Source organism: Artemia sp. Qi Xiang Cuo, chromosome 18, assembly GCF_049724085.1.
Source record: "Artemia sp. Qi Xiang Cuo chromosome 18, ASM4972408v1, whole genome shotgun sequence".
NCBI classification, from domain to species: domain Eukaryota; kingdom Metazoa; phylum Arthropoda; class Branchiopoda; order Anostraca; family Artemiidae; genus Artemia; species Artemia sp. Qi Xiang Cuo.
The window spans coordinates 45,399,798-45,416,066 of record NC_142811.1 but is presented as its reverse complement, the minus strand read 5'-3'; the positions used below and the strand labels follow the sequence as shown (position 1 = coordinate 45,416,066).

Sequence of the window (16,269 nt, the reverse complement as noted above, 5' to 3'; positions counted from 1 at the left end):
AGGGATGCTCGTAAAAACTTCAGAGAGGGCTAAATTGATTGGAAATTAAAAATTCAGTGTCAAAAGAGATTGGAGGGCAACTAGTGCTCCTCCCTCATGCCTTTCCCCCCCCCCCTCCAATTGAATCTGATAAAAATTTTGAGATAGCCATTTTGTTCAAAATATAACAAAAAACTGTGGGGTTGACACAAGCCCCCAGGGCCTGAGGGCAGGCGTTGTAAGTTATGCCCTAGGGGCATATATTTCTGCTAAGGAAGGGATGCTCGTATAAACTTCAGAGAGGGCTTATTTGATTGGAAATTGAAAGTTCTAGTTTGGTTTTTAAGAGTCAAAAGAGATCAGAGGGCAACTATCCCAACCACGCCTCTTTTCGCCTAATTGTGTCCGATAAAAATCTTAAAGAGAGGGCTTATTTGATTAGAAATTGAAAGTTCTAGTTCGGTTTTTAAGAGTCAAAAGAGATCAGAGGGCAACTATCCAAACCACGCCTCTTTTCCCCCAATTGTGTCCGATAAAAATTTTGAGATAGCCATTTTGTAAAAAATTGTTGGGAAGTCAGATAACAAAAATTTTGGTGTCGACACAACCCCCCAGCACCCAGGGGCAGGCGTTGCAAGTTATGCCCTGGGGGGATATATGGTTTTTATGGAAGGGATGCTCGTATAAAGTTCAGAGAGGGCTCATTTGATAGGAAATTGAAAGTTGTCGTTCAAATTTTAAGAGTCAAAAGAGATTGGAGGGCAACTAGCACCCCTCCCCCACGCCTATTTTCGCCAAACCCATCCGGTACGAATTTTGAGATAGCCGTTTTTGTAAAATCGTTCAAAGATCAGATAACAAAAATTCCGGTGTCGACACAACCCCCCAGGGCCCGGGGGAAGGCGTTGTAAGTTTTGTACTGGGGTCGTATATGGTTCTTATGAAAGGGATGTACGTATAAACTTCAGAGAGAGCTCATTTGATTGGAAATTAAAAGTTTTAGATCAGTTTCTCAGAGTCAAAAGATGTCGGAAGGCAACTGGCCCCCTCCACGCGTTTTTCTTCCGCAAACCCATCCGATAAAAATTTTGAGGTCACCCTTTTGTTAAAAATAGTTCAAACCTCAAACATTAAAACTCCGGGGTCGACACAACCCCCCAGGGCCTTGGGACAGGCGTTGTAAGTTATGCCCTGGAGGCATATATGGTTCTTTTAGAAGGAATGTTCGTATAAGTAGAATGGCCATAATAACTCCCACGGGGGCTACTTGTATGGGAATAGAATACTGACAGGGCTCCATATATGGGCATAGAGTCATTAGGGAGAACACGTGGTTAATGGGGTTAATGACCTAAATTTCCAGGGAGAATGATTGCGTAATCAAAGTGTGTCAACAACAACAACATCGACTTTGACATTCGCTGAGAGCGTGCACTTACAACAACAACAACAGCGGGCCTTATTGACTCCGAACGGGGCACCAAATATGGGAATAGAGTCATTAGGGAGAACACGTGGTTAATGGGGTCAATGACCTAAATTTCCAGGAAGAATGATTGCGTAATCAAAGTGTGTCAACAACAACAACATCGACTTTGACATTCGCTGAGAGCGTGCACTTACAACAACAACAACAGCGGGCCTTATTGACTCCTAACGGGGCACCAAATATGGGCATAGAGTCATTAGGGAGAACACGTGGTTAATGGGGTAAATGACCTAAATTTCCAGGGAGAATGATTGCGTAATCAAAGTGTGTCAACAACAACAACATCGACTTTGACATTCGCTGAGAGCGTGCACTTACAACAACAACAACAGCGGGCCTTATTGACTCCGAACGGGGCACCATATATTGGCATAGAGTCATTAGGGAGACCACTTGGTTAATGGGGTCAATGACATAAATTTCCAGGAAGAATGATTGCGTAATCAAAGTGTGTCAACAACAACAACATCGACTTTGACATTCGCTGAGAGCGTGCACTTACAACAACAACAACAGCGGGCCTTATTGACTCCTAACGGGGCACCATATATGGGCATAGAGTAATTAGGGAGAACACATGGTTAATGGGGTCAATGACCTAAATTTCCAGGGAGAATGATTGCGTAATCAAAGTGTGTCAACAACAACAACATCGACTTTGACATTCGCTGAGAGCGTGCACTTACAACAACCACAACAGCGGGCCTTATTGACTCCGAACGGGGCACCAAATATGGGCATAGAGTCATTAGGGAGAACACGTGGTTAATGGGGTCAATGACCTAAATTTCCAGGAAGAATGATTGCGTAATCAAAGTGTGTCAACAACAACAACATCGACTTTGACATTCGCTGAGAGCGTGCACTTACAACAACAACAACAGCGGGCCTTATTGACTCCGAACGGGGCACCATATAAGGGCATAGAGTCATTAGGGAGAACACGTGGTTAATGGGGTCAATGACCTAAATTTCCAGGGAGAATGATTGCGTAATCAAAGTGTGTCAACAACAACAACATCGACCTTGACATTCGCTGAGAGCGTGCACTTACAACAACAACAACATCGACCTTGGAACACCTGTGCTGTCGACCTCAATTCACCTATCGTGAATCAATAATTCCCCTTAGAAACAACAAATTAATTTCCCCTTTCTTGACAGATCAATCAACCAATGACATCATCTGTCAGACTTTAAAAATTTTCGCATAGAAACGATTCTCCAGGAATAGATCCAAGTCATTAATGTCTTTGCCTCGGAAACAACTCTTTTGGTCGAACTCCAAAGGATATTAATAGCCAAAGGCCATGGAAACAATTCTCCAAGAAACATCTTAGCGATGAATTGTTTTAGCGCGGGAATCAGGTTTCTTATTAATTTGAAATGCATTAGCGCAGAGATGCCAAAAACAAAAGGAACACGCTGAATTACGTTTAGGGATTATTTGGGCGAAACTGTTTTAGACAGGTTATGGAACTATTTCGGCGAAACAGTTAGAGACATTTTAAAAGATGATTTTTGAAGAGATTTTAGAAGAGAATTTAATGGTGAAACTCTGTGGTCGTTATAATACACAAGTTTCATTTGAACAGTGTTGTGAGGTCCTCTAACCCAATCCCAAAGGGTTCCAATCCTCCTACCCCAACCCCGAAGGAAGCCCCCGGTCCTCAAAGGCCCCCCAAGCTCCCAAAGGGCCACCGGCGCCCCCAAAGGCCCACCCAGACCCTCAAAGGCCCTCCCCGTGCCCCCCAAAGGCTCTCCCCCGGCCTTCAAAGGTCCCCCGGACCAGAGAAGCGCCGCCGGGATGCGCCGTGGGCCAGGAAAGCGCCGCAGGATGTGCCGCAGGGATGCGCCGCGGGTCAGGAAAGCGCCGCAGGATGCGCCGCAGGGATGCGCCGCGGGTCTGGTAAGCGCCGCAGGGAGGCACCGCAGGAAAGCGCCGCAGGATGCGCCGCAGGGATGCGCCGCAAAAAAAGTAAACTAAAAAGTAAAAATTTCTAAATGTTATCCCCCAAACGCCCTCCTCCGACCCCCAAAGGCCCTCCCCTGGTCCTCAAAGGGCCCCCGGGCTCCCAAAGGGCCAACCGGCCCCCAAGGGTCCCCCGGACCCCAAACGTCCTCCCCCCGTCCCCAAAGGTCCACAGGGCTCCCAAAGGCCCTCCCCCGGTCCCCAAAGGCCCCCCGGGCGCCCAACAGACCCCTCCATCCTCAAGGGCCCCCAGAGCCCCAAACGTCCTCCCTGGACCCCAAAGGCCCTCCCCTGGTCCCCATACAAGCACAAAAGAACTTACACACACAAAAACTTACACACACACACACACACAAAAACTAACACACACACCCGAAAACTTACACACACACACGAAAAAATACACACACACGCAAAAACTTACACACACACACACAAACAATAACACACACACACCCACACAAAAACTTACACATGCACACGAAAACTTACATGCACACAAAAACTTACACACACACACACAAAACTTACACACACACACACACACACAAAAAAACACACACACACACCAAAAATAACAAACACAAAAAAACAAAAACACACACACACACACACACACAAAAAAATACACACACACACACACACACACAAAACTTACACACACACACACGAAAACTTACACACACACACCAAAACATACAAACACAAAAACTGACACACACACACACACACAAACTTACACACACACACACACACAAAAATTACACACACAAAAACATAAACACACACACACAAACACACAAAAACAAATACAAACACACACACACACACACAAAAAACTTACATCCACACACAAAAGCTTACACACAAAAAAAATAACACACAAACACAAAAAAACATACACAAACACGCAAAAAATGACATGCAAACAAAAACTTACATTCACACAAAAACTTACACACACACAAAAAATTACACACACTCACAAAAACTTACACACACACACATGAAAACTTACACACACACACAAATTAAAACTTACACACACACGCAAAAAATTACACACACATAAAACCACTTACACACACACACACAAAAACTTACACACACACACACACACACACAAAAACAAACAAATGCACACGAAAAAATACATGCACACAAAAACTTACATGCACACAAAAACTTACACACACACACACACACACAAAACTTACACACACACACACACACGAAAACTTACACACACACACGCCAAAACTTACACACACACAAAAACTTACACACACACACACACAAAAAAACTAACACATGAACACAAAAAAAACTAAAACACACACACACACAAAATTTCACACACACACACACACACAAAAATTACACACACACACACACACTAAAACTTACACACACACACGCCAAAACTTACACACACAAAAAAACTTACACACACACACACACACACACACACAAAAACTTACAAAAGAACAAGTACTATAAAAAGCAAAAAAAAAATAACATTCCCACAAAAAATTACACACACACACACACACACACAAAACTTACACACACAAACACACGAACACTCACACACACACTCCAAAACTTACACACACACACACACACACACACACAAAAAAACTTACAAATTAACACAAAAAAAAAATCACACACACACTCACAAAAACTAAAACACACACACACTCAAAAAACTTACACACATACCCACGAAAACTAACACACACACACAAAAACTAACACACACAAAAACTAACACAAGAACATGAAAACTTACACACACACACACTAAAACTAACACACACACGCCAAAACTTACACACACACACACACACACAACTTACACACACACACACACACAAAAACTTACACATGCACACTAAAACTTACATGCAAACAAAAACTTAAATTCACACAAAAACTTACACACACACACACACACACAAAAACTTACACAAAAACACACACACACAAACACAAAAACATACACACACACAAACAAAAACATACACACACACAAAAACTTACACACACACACACACACACAAAAACTAACACATGAACACAAGAAAAACTCACACACACACGCACAAAAAATTACACACACACACACACACAAAACTTACAAACACACACACGAAAACATACACACACAAAATCTAAGACACACAAAAACTTACACACACACACACACAAAAACTTACACACACACACAAAAACTTACACACACACACACACAAACTTACACACACAAAAACATACACAAACACACACAAACAAAAACTAACACCCACACCCAAAAACTAAAACACACACACACAAAAACTTACACACACACACGAAAACAAACGCACACACAAAAACTTACACACACAAACAAAAAATTACACACACACACAAAAAATTACACACACACACACACGAAAACTAACGCACACACACGAAAACTAAAACACACACACACCAAAACTTACAAACACACAAAAACTGACACACACACACACACAAAAACTTACACATTCACACTAAAACTTACATGCACTTAAAAACTTACATGCACACAAAAACTTACACACACGCTCGAAAACTCACACGCACACACAAAAACTTACAAACACACACACAAAAACTTACACACACGCACAAAAACTTACACACATACACACACACACACACACAAAAACTTACACATACACAAAAACTTACACAACACACACACACACACACTTACACATGCACACGAAATATTACATGCACACAAAAACTTACACACACACACACGAAAACTTACACACACACACTTAAAAACTTACACACACAAAATCTTAGACACACAAAAACTTACACACACACACACACACACAAAAACTTACACCTACACACCAAAACTTACATGCACACAAAAACTTACATGCACACAAAAACATACACACACACACACACACGAAAACTCACACACACACGCCAAAACATACACACACACACAAAAACTGACACACACACACAAACACAAAAAATGACACATGAACACAAAAAAAACTCACACACACACACACACAAACTTACACACACACACACACACACACACACACAAAACTTACACACACACACACACACGAAAAATTACACACACACACGCCAAAACTAACACACACAAAAAATAACACACAAACACACACACACAAAAACAAACACATGCACACTAAAACTTACATGCACACAAAAACTTACATGCACACAAAAACTTACACACACACACACACACACAAAACTTACACACACAAACACACGAAAACTCACACACACACGTCAAAACTTACACACACACAAAAACTTACACACACACAAAAACTTACACACACACACACACACACACACAACACACACACACACACACACACACACACACACACACACAAACTTACACATGAACACAAAAAAAACTCACACACACACGCACAAAAACTAACACACAAACACACACAAAAAAAATAAAAACAAAAATAAGAAAAATAAAAAACACAAGCAAAAAAAAAAACAAGAAACAAAAAAAACAATAAAAATAAAAATTACACACACACACGAAAACTTACACACACACGCCAAAACTTACACACACACAAACACAAAATTACACACACACACACACAAAAACTAAAACAATCACATGAAAACTAACATGCACACAAAAACTAACATGCACACAAAAACTTACACACACACACACACACACAGACACACACACACACACGAAAACTCACACACACACACACCAGAACTTACACACACACAAAGACTTACACACACACACACATACACAAAAACTTACACATGAACACAAGAAAAACTCACACACACACGCACAAAAACTTACACACACACACACACACAAACTTACACACACACACACGAAAACTTACACACACAAAAGCTTAGACACACAAAAACTTACACACACACACACACACAAAAACTAACACCCACACACACAAACTAATACACACACACACACAAAAACTAACACACACACAGACAAACACACACACACACACACACACAAAACACTACACCCACACGCAAAAACTTACACACACACACACACACAAACTTACACACACACACGAAAACATACGCACACACAAAAACTTACACACACGCACAAAAACTTACACACACACACAAAACACACACACACACACACGAAAACTTACGCACACACACGAAAACTTACACACACACACTCCAAAACTTACACACACACACAAACTTACACACACACACACACACACACAAAAACTTACACAGGCACACGAAAACTTACATGCACTAAAAAACTTACATGCACACAAAAACTTACACACACGCGCGAAAACTTACACGCACACACAAAAACTTACACAGACACACACAAAAACTTACACACACGCACAAAAACTTACACACACACACACACACACAAAAACTTACACATACACAAAAACTTACACACAAACACACACACACACACACTTACACATTCACACTAAAACGAACATTCACACAAAAACTTACACACACACACACACACGAAAACTTACACACATACACGTCAAAGAAAAAACATTCTAAATCTATGACTCACCCACAAATACACACACACACACACAAAAACGAAAACACGAACGCAAACAATAAAAAGCACACACAAACAAAAAAGAATGCACAATATAACACCAACCCACACTTAAATACGCGCGCACACAAACTTAGGTTAGGCTAGATTAAGTTAGGTTAAGTTAGGTTAGGTTAGCCCACGTACGCTTCACTTAGGTTAGGTTAGGTGAGAGACAGGCAAAAGTTAGGTGTATGATTAGGTTAGGTTAGGTTAGATTAAGTTAGGTTAGATTAAGTTAGGTTAGGCTAGGTTAGCCTACGTACGCGCGCGTACGTAGGTTAACCTAGTCTAACCTAACTTAACCTAACCTAACTTAATCTAACCTAACCTAATCATACACCTAACTTTTGCCTGTCTCTCACCTAACCTAAGCTAACCTAAGTGAAGCGTACGTGGGCTAACCTAACTTAACCTAACTTAATCTAGCCTAACCTAACCATACTCGCCGGAAAAGGTTAGGTTAACTTAACATGAGCGCTCATGATAAGTTAACCTAAACTAAATTAAACATTTAGAAAAGTTTATATTTATTTATTAATATTTATTTATAACTAACCTAACCAATTATTTTGGTGGTTAGATTAACGAGTTTGAACGATTTTCTTTAATAATAGAACGAGTCCCTCATTTTCTAATTTAAAAATTTCAGGGGTAAATACATAATACAAAGGAGCTAAAATTTAATTTAAAATTATAATAGAACTTTAAATTTTTCATCTCTTTGAGAAAAAAACAGAACTGAAGTAGAACCCTTTTATTTTCTTGGAAAAATTAGAAGAGAACTTTGAATTTTTTATGTCTTTGAGAAATTAAGAACTGAAGTGTGAGCTTTTTTCATTTTCATTCACGTAACCTTGTCTAAATTAACCTCAAAAATTAAATAAAGCTATGTCGACTTTGCATATTTTATTCAACATATCCGAGAAAGTGCTGGAGGGTGACATTCCTGTCCACTTTTGGAGGATGTTTCCCCATTTTTCGATAATCATGGCGATTTTCTCAATCCCTTTTCTCAAGGTCATAGCTTTTGACTGACAACACTAACATCAAAACTTAAACGGTCAGAAATAGAGGCTGTTTCTAAAGATTTAGAATAAAAAAAATGTCAGGTGTGGGACTCGAACCCACGACCCCATATGGGGACCAGATCTTAAGTCTAGCGCCTTAACCACTCGGCCAACCTGACTTGTAAACAATTCTTGATCATATTCATATTGTAATTTAGTTTCATTGGTAAAGTTCAGAATTGAGTTAACTTTTTCTCTTCTTTAAGAAAATTCAGAAACTCGTCTAAATTAACCTTTAAAAATGAAATAAAGCTATGTCGACTGTGCATATTTTATTCAACATATCCGACAGAGCGCTGCAGTGGTGCATTTCTGTCGACTTTTGGAGGATGTTTCCCCATTCTTCGATAATCAGGTAATTTTCTCAAGCTCTTTTCTCAAGGTCATAGCTTTTGACTGACAACACTAAAATCAAAACTTAAACGGTCAGAAATAGAGGCCGTTTCCAAAGATTTAGAATAAGAAAAAAATTGTCAGGTGTGGGACTCGAACCCACGACCCCATATGGAGACCAGATCCTAAGTCTATCGCCTAAGCCAGTTGGCCAACCTGACTTGTAAACAATTATTGATCATATTCATATTGTAATTCAGTTTCATTGGTAAAGTTCAGAATTGAGCTAACTTTTTTCTCTTCTTTAAGAAAATTCAGAAGAGAATTTGAACATTTTGCACTTTTCTAGTTTTTTTTTATTTAATCTATTAAAGACCCTAGCAATTTAGGTTCTGCATAAATTATTTTACAGAATTTATTTATTGAAATCAAAATACATGATGAAATAAAAAAATTACATAATAAAAAATTTGTCTGATGTTGGGTTCGACCCCACGACCCCGTATGGGGACCAGATCTTGAGTCTAGCGCCTTAACCACTCGGCCAACCTGACTTGTAAACAATTCCTGATCTTATTCATATTGTAATTCAGTTTCTTTGGTAAAGTTCAGAATTGAGCTAACTTTTTTCTCTTCTTTAATAAAATTCAGAACCTCGTCTAAATTAACCGAAAATAACTTATGGAGTTACCATACGAAGGTCAAAACTATAGCTCGTGAGGGGATCGAACCCTCGACCTTCGCGTTATTAGCATGACGCTCTAACCAACTGAGCTAACAAGCCATTAAGAATATTATCACTCTAACACTTAGATTTTGTTTTCGTGTGTGTGTGTGTAAGTTTTTGTGTGTGTGTGTGTGTAAGTTTTTGTGTGTGTAAGTTTTTGTGTGCATGTAAGTTTTTGTGTGCATGGTAGTTTTTGCGTGTGGGTGTAAGTTTTTGTGTGTCTAAGCTTTTGTGTGTGTAAGTTTTGTCGTGTATGTGTGTAAGTTTTAGTGTGTGTGTGTGTGTGTGTGTGTGTGTAAGTTTTTGTGTGGATGTAAGTTTTCGTGTGCATGTGTAAGTGTGTGTTTGTGTGTGTGTGTGTTTGTTAGTTTTTTTGTGTGTGTGTGTGTGTGTAAGTTTTCGTGAGTGTGTGTAAGTTTTTGTGTGTGTGTGTAAGTTTTTGTGTGTGTGTGTAAGTTTTCGCGAGTGTGTGTAAGTTTTTGTGTGAATGTAAGTTTTTATGTGCATGTAAGTTTTCTTGTGCATGTGTAAGTTTTTTTTTTTGTGTGTGTGTGTGTGTTCAAGTTTTGGCGTGTGTGTGTGTAATTTTTCGTGTGTGTGCGTAAGTTTTAGTGTGTGTGTGTGTGTAAGTTTTTGTGTGTGTGTGTGTAATTTTGTGTGCGTGTGAGTTTGTGTTTTTTTGTTAGTTTGTATTCGTGTGTGTGTGTTAGTTTTTGTGTGTGTGTGTGTATTTTTGTGCGTGTGGGTGTAAGTTTTTGTGTGTGTGTGTAAGTTTTTTATTGTCTAAGTTTTTGTGGGTGTGTGTTTAATTTTTTGAGTGTGTGTGTTAGTTTTTGTGTGTGTGTGTGTGTAAGTTTTTGTGTGTCTAAGCTTTTGTTTGTGTTAGTTTTAGTGTGTGTGTGTGTAAGTTTTGTGTGTGTGTGTGTTTAAGTTTTTGTGCGTGTGTGTTTGAGTTTTTTTTGTGTTCATGTGTTAGTTTTTGTGTATGTGTGTGTGTGTGTGTGTAAGTTTTTGTGTGTGTGTAAGTTTTGGTGTGTGTGTGTGAGTTTTCGTGTGTGTGTGTGTGTGTTTTGTGTGTGTGTGTGTAAGTTTTTGTGTGCATGTAAGTTTTTGTGTGCATGTAAGTTTTCGTGTGCATGTATAAGTTTTTGTGTGTGTGTTTGTGTTTTTTTTTTTTTTTGTTTTTGTGTTTGTGTTTGTTTTTGTGTGTGTGTGTAAGTTTTGGTGTGTGTGTGTAAGTTTTCGTGTGCATGTGTAAGTTTTTGTGTGTGTTAGTTTTGGCGTGTGTGTGTAAGTTTTCGTGTGTGTATGTGTAAGTTTTTGTGTGTGTGTAAGTTTTTGTGCGTGTGTGTGTGAGTTTTTTTTGTGTTCATGTGTAAGTTTTTGTGTGTGTGTGTGTGTGTGTGTGTAAGTTTTTGTGTGTGTGTAAGTTTTGACGTGTGTGTGTGAGTTTTCACGTGTTTGCGCGTGTAAGTTTTGTGTGTGTGTGTGTGTGTGTGTAAGTTTTTGTGTGCATGTTAGTTTTTGTGTGCATGTAAGTTTTCGTGTGCATGTGTAAGTTTTTGTTTGTGTGTGTGTGTGTAAGTTTTGGCGTGTGTGTGTGTAAGTTTTCGTGTGTGTGTGTGTAAGTTTTGTGTGTGTGTGTGTGTGTGAAAGTTTGTGTGTGTGTGTGTGCAAGTTTTTTTGTGTGTGTGTGTGTGAGTTTTTTTTGTGTTCATGTGTAAGTTTTTGTGTGTGTGTGTGTGTGTGTAAGTTTTTGTGTGTGTGTAAGTTTTGGTGTGTGTGTGTGAGTTTTAGTGTGTGTGTGTGTGTGTAAGTTTTGTTTTTGTGTTTGTTTTTAATTTTTTTTGTGAATTTAATTATTTGTGTGAATGTAATTTTTATTGTGCATGTGTTAGTTTTTTTGTGTGTGTGTGTGTGTAATTTTTTGTGTGTGTGTGTGTAAGTTTTTGTGTGTGTGTGTAAGTTTTTGCGTGTGTGTGTTAGTTTTCATGTGTGTGTGTGTGTAAGTTTTTGTGTGTGTGTGTAAGTTTTTGTGCGTGTGTGTAAGTTTTTGTGTTTGTAAGTTTTTGCGTGCATGTAAGTATTTGTGTGCATGTAAGTTTTTGCGTGTGGGTCTAAGTTTTTGTGTGTGTGTGTGTAAGTTTTTGTGTGTGTAAGCTTTTGTGTGTGGATGTGAGTTTTTTTTTTGTGTGTGTGTGTGTAAGTTTGTGTGTGTGTGTGTTTATGTTTTTGTGTGTGTAAGTTTTTTTTTTGTGTTTGTGTGTAAAAGTTTGTGTGTGTGTGTGTGTGTGTCTTATTTTTTGTGTGTGTAAGTTTTGGGGTGTGTGTGTTAGTTTTCGTGTGTGTGTGTGTGTGTAATTTTTGTGTGTGTGTGTGTGTGTGTGTGTGTTTTTTTTTTTGTGCTTGTGTGTGTGTGAGTTTTTTTGTGTTCATGTGTAAGTTTTTGTGTGTGTGTGTGTGTGTGTGTAAGTTTTTTTGTTTGTTTTAGTTTTTGCGTGTGTGTGTGTGTGTTAGTGTGTGTGTGTGTGTGTGTGTTAGTTTTGTGTGTGTGTGTGTGTATTTTTTTGTTTTCATTTTAGTTTTTGTCTGATTGTTATTTTTAGTGTGCTTGTGTTAGTTTGTGTGTGTGTGTGTGTGTGTAATTTTTTGTGTGTGTTTTTGTAATTTTTGGCGTGTTTGTTTTAGTTTTCGTGTGTGTGTGTAAGTTTTCGTGTGTGTGTGTGAGTTTTTGTGTGTGTGTGTAAGTTTTTGTGTGTGTGTAAGTTTTTGTGTGCATGTATGGGGACCGGGGGAGGACCTTTGGGGCCCTGGGCGGGCGTTTGGGGCTCTGGGGGCCCTTGTGGTTTGAGTGGTCTTTGGGGAGCCGTGGGGACCTTTGGGGACTGGGGGTGGGCCTTTGGGAGCCCAGTGGACCTTTGGGGACCGGGGGAGGACCTTTGGGGTCCGGGGGACCCTTGGGGGCCGGTTGGCCCTTTGGGAGCCCGGGGGACCTTTGAGGACCAGGGGAGGGCCTTTGGGGGTCCGAGGAGGGCGTTTGGGGGGTAACATTTCGAAATTTTTACTTTTTAGTTTACTTTTTTTTTGCGGCGCATCCCTGCGGCGCTTTCCTGCGGTGCCTCCCTGCGGCGCTTTCCTGACCCGTGGCGCATCCTTGCGGTGCATCCTGCGGCGCTTTCCTGGCCCGCGGCGCATCCCTGCGGCACATCCTGTGGCGCTTTCCTGGCCCACGGCGCATCCCGGCGGCGCTTCTCTGGTCCGGGGGACCTTTGGGGGCCGGGGGAGAGCCTTTGGGGGGCACGGGGAGGGCCTTTGGGCACAGGGAGGGCCTTTGAGGGTCCGGGGGGGAAGTTGGGGGCCTGGGGGACATTTGGGGACCGGTGGAGGGCCTTTGGGACCCCGTTGGTCCTTTGGGAGCTCGATGGGCCTTTGGGGGGCCCGGGGATGGCCTTTGAGGGTCTGGGTTGGCCTTTGGGGGCGCCGGGGGCCTTTGGGGAGCGTGGGGGGCCTTTGTGGACCGGGGGCTTCCTTCTGGGTTGGGGTAGGAGGATTGGAACCCTGTGGGGTTGGGTTAGAGGACCTCACAACACTGTTTAAATGAAACTTGTGTATTATAACGACCACAGAGTTTCACCATTAAATTCTCTTCTAAAATCTCTTCAAAAATCATCTTTTAAAATGTCTCTAACTGTTTCGCCGAAATAGTTCCATAACCTGTCTAAAACAGTTTCGCCCAAATAATCCCTAAACGTAATTCAGCGTGTTCCTTTTGTTTTTGGCATCTCTGCGCTAATGCATTTCAAATTAATAAGAAACCTGATTCCCGCGCTAAAACAATTCATCGCTAAGATGTTTCTTGGAGAATTGTTTCCATGGCCTTTGGCTATTAATATCCTTTGGAGTTCGACCAAAAGAGTTGTTTCCGAGGCAAAGACATTAATGACTTGGATCTATTCCTGGAGAATCGTTTCTATGCGAAAATTTTTAAAGTCTGACAGATGATGTCATTGGTTGATTGATCTGTCAAAAAAGGTGCAATTAATTTGTTGTTTCTAAGGGGAATTATTGATTCACGATAGGTGAATTGAGGTCGACAGCACAGGTGTTCCAAGGTCGATGTTGTTGTTGTTGTAAGTGCACGCTCTCAGCGAATGTCAAGGTCGATGTTGTTGTTTTTGACACACTTTGATTACGCAATCATTCTCCCTGGAAATTTAGGTCATTGACCCCATTAACCACGTGTTCTCCCTAATGACTCTATGCCCATATTTGGTGCCCCGTTCGGAGTCAATAAGGCCCGCTGTTGTTGTTGTTATAAGTGCACGCTCTCAGCGAATGTCAAAGTCGATGTTGTTGTCGTTGACACACTTTGATTACGCAATCATTCTCCCTGGAAATTTAGGTCATTGACCCCATTAACCACGTGTTCTCCCCAATGACACTATGCCCATATTGGGTGACCCGTTCGGAGTCAATAAGGCCCGCTGTTGTTGTTGTTGTAAGTGCACGCTCTAAGCGAATGTCAAAGTCTATGTTGTTGTTGTTGACACACTTTGATTACGCAATCATTCTCCCTGGAAATTTAGGTCATTGACCCCATTAACCACGTGTTCTCCCTAATGACTCTATGCCCATATTTGGTGCCCCGTTCGGAGTCAATATGGCCCGCTGTTGTTGTTGTTGTAAGTGCACGCTCTCAGCGAATGTCAAAGTCGATGTTGTTGTTGTTGACACACTTTGATTACGCAATCATTCTCCTTGGAAATTTAGGTCATTGACCCCATTAACCACGTGTTCTCCCTAATGACACTATGCCCATATATGGTGCCCCGTTCGGAGTCATTAAGGCCCGCTGTTGTTGTTGTTGTGCGTGCACGCTCTCATCGAATGTCAAAGTAGATGTTGTTTTTGTTGACACACTTTGATTACGCAATCAATCTCACTGTAAATTTAGGTCATTAACCCCATTAACCACGGGTTCTCCCTAATGACTCTCTGCCCATATTTGGAGCCCCGTCAGTATTCTATGCCCATATAAGGAGACCCCGTGGGAGTTATTATGGCCATTCTACTCGTATAAGCTTCAGAGAAGGCTCATTTGATTGGAAATGGAAAGTTCTATTTCACTTTTAAAAAGTCTAAAGAGATCGAAAGGCAACTAGCCCCCCCCCCCTCCAAGGCTTTTTTTTCTCAAACCCATCCGATAAGAACTTGGAGATAGCCATTTTGTTAAAAATAGTTCAAACATCAGTTATTAAACACTCTGAGGTTAACACAAACCCATTTTTTTACTTTGATATTGTTACTTTGAAACTAGTTTTGATACTTTGATGAACATTTGATTTTGAAATAAGGAATTTTTTAAAACTTGAAACTATCTGCTATCAAAAACGAAAAAAAAAATAATTAAAAAAACTTTCCGAAAAAGAAGTTTTTCAAAGAAAAGTAAAGGCCATTTTAAACTTCAGATCAGCAGATACAAATACCTGTTAAAATTCAAACTCAAAACAACCAGAAATTACTATTATAAAATAAATGAAACCAAAAACAAACAGAGATTAAATAAACAATCATAGAAAAAAAAACATACAACAAGTAATAATATAAATGAATAAATAAATCTTAAAGCGATTAATGCTATATTGAATATGCAAATCAAGCTCAAAACGAAAATAAATATTTTGCTATTGAAGTATAAACGACACCCAAAACGAACAGAAATCAAATAAACAATCAATGCAAGCAGACATACAGTAGATACTAATTTAAATGAATAAATAAATCTTAAAACGAGTGAAACTTAAATTGAATATGCAAATCAAGATTGAAATGAACAAAAATCACTACAAACAAGAGTTTGGGTATCGCCTCCTTCTCTCACTGTAAATTCTAAAACCTATTGCGTCAATGGCGCTTTACTGAAAACTAATTGTTTTAAAAATGTTTTCTTTTGTACTTAATATTGAAAATAAACATTAAAATTACAGTACAATTTTGAACGGATGAGCTTTCAGCAATTAATATCATTAT

The 16,269-nt window shown here is 40.0% G+C and overlaps 1 protein-coding gene and 1 non-coding gene across 2 annotated transcripts in view; one reads left to right on the top strand and one right to left on the bottom strand.

Moving 5' to 3' along the window:
• The window catches only part of Rubicon (run domain Beclin-1-interacting and cysteine-rich domain-containing protein rubicon), an 82,297-nt gene that overhangs the window by 16,298 nt on the left and 49,730 nt on the right, over nucleotides 1–16,269 (top strand). The gene's annotated exons all lie outside the window — the stretch shown is intronic.
• Nucleotides 9,216–9,298, bottom strand: TRNAL-UAA (transfer RNA leucine (anticodon UAA)). Its single transcript has one exon. It is a non-coding gene; the product is annotated as a tRNA-Leu (tRNA).